The sequence below is a fragment of the Acipenser ruthenus genome, chromosome 13, assembly GCF_902713425.1.
Source record: "Acipenser ruthenus chromosome 13, fAciRut3.2 maternal haplotype, whole genome shotgun sequence".
NCBI classification, from domain to species: domain Eukaryota; kingdom Metazoa; phylum Chordata; class Actinopteri; order Acipenseriformes; family Acipenseridae; genus Acipenser; species Acipenser ruthenus.
Window position 1 is genome coordinate 28,473,034 of NC_081201.1, and position 5,016 is coordinate 28,478,049.

The following is a 5,016-nucleotide window of genomic DNA, read 5'->3' on the forward strand; positions in this document are numbered from 1 at the left end:
AAGAGGGACAAAACAACTTTCTGCGTTTTGTCATCTGAAACCTCCAAGGAATATATATGACAGAAACTGTAGACCCAGACGCCATGGGGGTCTTTCCTTTGTTAGAGACCGATTATTTTTTTGGCAATTGCAAGTTTGCACAAGCGAGAGATTTCTTTCTCCTTAATTATTTCAGCATATGCTCAGGACTGGCTGCAACATCAATAGAGAACTGTTTTTTTTTTTTTCCTCTACTGATTTTCTTTTCTTTAACTTCTTGTGTCTCTTTTCATATCTCTTAGTTTTTTTTTATTATTTAAATCCTGTGTCAAGTCTAAAAAGTGTTTTTATATCTCATATAACAATGTCAGCTCATATAGTTAACTATTTAATTCCAGTTTAAATAAAAGTAAGGATTATCAAATTGTTTTAAAAGTTATTCAGTTCTTAGAAAGCATGTGCATAACATGTTTTAAGATATCTGAGGAATGAGCATGAACAAAAAAGAATCAGAAATTGTGTTGATTTTAATGTTTCTTTTCAGATGTTCAGAAACTGAATAATGTAATATATAAAGCAGTATAGCATCTTAAATATGTTTCTATCATTTGAGTGCTGTTCTATTAGATAAATAATAATCCAGAATTATTCCACATGGAGGGCATGTAAAATAGAATATACATACAAGGTAAACATGTTTTAAAAGGAAAAGCATTTAAAGTACATGACACCTGATACTGAACTTTCTGGTGTGTTTTGAATACATTTAACACATTCCTGACATAATATAAAGCATCCACTATAAAAAAAAAAAAACGTTTTAGTGAATATCAATTTCACCATAGTTCAGGGTGCTGTATGTTTGGTGAGGCAATTTTAGTTTTTTGTATAAAAATGAATACAGTTTAAGTGAAACCTTGCCTGTTAAAGCACAGTTGCAATACTGTAACAAAACAGTTACATCAGAAAATAACAAAAATGACATAACTGACTGTATCATTATAACACACTATTTTGTATTACAAACACAAGCATATTCTCATTACTGTACACCCCAAGAGCACTGTAAACTGTAATATGAACCCCCTGTTTTAACTATTGCCATTTCCAGTAGGGGTTGCTGTAGGGGTGCATAAAGCCCTTTCTTATAGAGAAAAAAACAGATTGAACTTGAAACCTTGTCTACCCCTTTAATTGAACTTCCTGTTTTTCTATCATGAGCTAGTGGCAATCAACTCAGATTTCTGAAACAAGAGTAGAGCGCAGGGTCACATCTTGCTCAACACACAGAACATACCATTTCAACAAACATGCCCTGTGCCTCTTACTGTAACTCCCCACTGGTATGTATATTTCAGAGCATTTGATGTGCTCTAAAAAGTGTTATTTAATGTAAACATTTTAAAAGATTAGTTAACATATTTACAACAGTGTAAATGAATGGCATGTATTATTCATTGGTTTATTGTAATATTCACTTTAATTCACTAGGGGTGTGAGAAGGGCTATCTTATCTATGTCATGGGCAGCTCTATCTGTGACTAATGCTATGAAGAAAACCACCAGGTCAACAAGTCATTTCTGGTAAAAATGTAAGTTAATTAAATTCCCCACATCTGCTTATTTTAGCAATGCTTACTTGTGATAAGGTTAAATACCTTTGATGGACCATTTTCTCCAAATAAAAATGTCGTGTCTCACATTTGGCTCCATTACGGTGCACTGAACCATTTTTTCTATATATAATATCTACACCGTGTCAGGCTGCAAAACACGATACTGTATCTGTGACAGAAGCTACAATGAAATCACAGCAAAAAGCAAGCCAATTAACCCTCCCTAAATCAGCACTGTACTGATATGTGGGAAGAAAGTCCAACTCATGCAAGTGTAGCCCAGAAGGGGCATCAGCCTCTTTTATCACAATTTACTCGCTAACAGGTTACAAATGTGGCATGTGATGGAAATAATGAGCCTTGATGTCACTTAGCCTGCAGCCATGTGTATGGAATAGTAAAACAGTGTCAGCCTCCCAAACTACTGTGCTGCTGTTTGCAATAGACTCCTCAAAAGGAAAAGACATTGTTGTGGCTAAAATACCAGACATGGTATCAGCATTATAATTTATATTAGGTCCTGTTTATGTCAGAGGAAACAGGTTTGGTGATTCATTGCTGTATTCGTTTATTTATTTATTTCAAAATGCTTTTTGAACAAGGTACTGAGAAAGCTCAGTAGTGACATCCTGCCACTAAATGATCATGACACTTATAATGGTTGCCTTGGGGTGTATTGCAAGTCCATAATACAATCAAAGGGGTGTAAAATTATGTCATAACCAACGAGAAGAAAGTTCACACCGACAGAAGTAAATTAGGTTCTGGTGTTATTATGCCCCATAAAAAAGGGCCAATTTAACTAGCTTCCCTTTTCACGGTTGTGAATATGTGAAAAGAATAAGCAAACGCAATGCTGTTTATACCAGACGTGTAATAAATATTTCATTACATATCATGTAATAAATCTTCCTTTAGAATCAGAATCAGTGTGTTTTTACTGAAATATACAGTGAGATAAAAACTAAGCCTGGCTAACATCAAATACATACATTTACATTAAAAAAGAGATTAATTCAGCAATCACATAAATATCCCCAAAAATGTGTATAATGCATATAACTGAGCTGCCTTGGGTAGCATATGTTGTATAACACACACCATAGTATACTATACAGTGTAAAATACTATACCCAGAGTATACTATGCACCTTGTATATTATGTGCAACCTGTATACTGTATAATACAGAGAAATTCTCTGAATATAACTAAAATAGCTAATTTCATATTCTGAAAATAACTGTATTCTTTGCATTTTCTATGCTTGGCAATACTGTACATTTATAGTGATGAAAATGTCATTCATATTTTTAAACCCTTATCACCAGCAACTAATTTGCATTAAAGCAATGAACAGTCATTTACAGCATTACAGTAAACGGTTGGGAGTCTAAAGCCCCTTCAAATTAATTAAAACATTTTAACAAAAATATATAGATAATTGTGCAGTTCCAGGGCTCAGGAGTCAATTTTGAGAGGAAGACCACAGATACAAAGTTCCAGCAACATATGTTATGAATCTGAATGAAGAGCTTTGAGTCTGCTGCATAGACACTGCTTGCTAGAAAGTTCAATATATTTGGAGTGTGCATGTCTGTCAATTCACCGACAGTTAATGCAAAATCAGAGGGCGAGAATGTTTTTTTAATTATCTCTGCAAGGCTCGGACTGTGCATCATCATTAGCTAGACTAAATAGCAGTGGTCAGCGACTCAGGTAGTGGTAAACGGTGCAATTAACAGTCTGAAGAGAGAGAACTGTATTCAATTTGAAAGCCTTCTCTCTTAATCCATCTCCCCTGATCATGTGAAATGCTGAGCTATGGGCTTTTACATTCAATTACATTAATCTGGTTAATTCAGAGTAAAAAGTCAACATTTTAATCAAGAACTAGCAAACTCCGGCAAAAAAAAAAAAAGGTATCAAACAAGTTCAGAAGAAATTTAAATGGATCAGTGACATGTATTTGGCTTTAGTCTGTCTCATTTTGCTTTTCCCAGCTCCAGCAGACCTACCATGCTAAACAAAAGAAAAGATTACAAATATAGAACTAATATTGCTTCTGGTTATCATTACTCCTGTGTTAGAAACGGACACTCTTCTAGTACTAGTTAAGAGTCTCTTGTTAATTAGTATAAGCAGGTTTAATTCATGGCAATTTTAGAAAAGAGACGTTCAAATACAAATCAGTTGTAATTGTAAAACAGATGGAAATTATGAAAATACTTAAGCAGTTTTGCAGTTTTATTAAATATCTAAAAATATATACATTTTAAATAAGGGGGATTCAGTTCTTACATCATACCTAAAGGGGGGAAAGGGGGTTGTAACCATGATGACAAATAATGGTGAGAGGGGAGAGAGGTTCAAGGCTATGATGACATATTCAAAATTCAAAATGTTGGCATCAAAAACAGAATTTATATTTTATTTATTTTTTCTAAAAAATAAAGTCCCACCAACACCTGTAACCTTGGTGGTATTAATACAAGGTTTCACATGTTGCAGCTCACATGGATAGAAAGAAAGTATGTCAGCAACTGATGATGATGATGATGATGATGATGATGATGATGATGATGATGATGATGTAAGAGCATAACTTGTGATAATGGGATAATGGGCAGGGGAGATCGAAACAGGCCAGAATGTAATGATGTAATATTGAAAGTCAGGGCTATCAGTAAAAATGTGAAAGTGATAGATAGCTATAAGTGTGATTGAGGGTTCCAAAAGTCCTGTAAATTATAAGTATATGCTTGTTTTGGACACTGTGTTGTGGCCCATTTTCAAAGAAACTTCTATCAGATACTTGCAAATAATCCAAAATAAAGTCATTACAATCATTCGCAAAAGCAGAAAAAATAATGCATATCATATCTGTTTTAAGCTAATACCATTAGGTAGATGTAGGATGGTAAAACAGGTGGATATTAGCATTGGAAATTATACAAATTCATCTTAAAAATCAACTGTTTCAAATAAAAGAAACCCAAGCAGACAATGCCACTGTTTGCACACTAGTGTGCTAGATGTACTTATTTTTCTACTTCTCTTTGCATATTTGCTTGTTAAAGTGTTTCAGTTCTTAACTGACCCAGAGAGCTGGTCCTGATTAACTAGGAAATCCACAGCACTCTTCATTTAATCAGAGTGGACAGAGGTTAGAACAGCTCAATATCAGAGATAACCAGTCTTTGATCCATACAGCCATGCAGAACCTACAGCCATACGATCAGAAAATGTACTGTCAGGGATTTCAGATTTAAATTACACCTTATTAACCCACAGGAGTGTGAGAGTGGAGTTTTGGAAAATCTAAAGACTGCAGTTGCATCATTGTGTAGATAACAGAAACCTTCATTTGGCCTTGGGAGTTATTTTACAGTAGGCATTGTAAACAGTTTTAAACTATCAGCT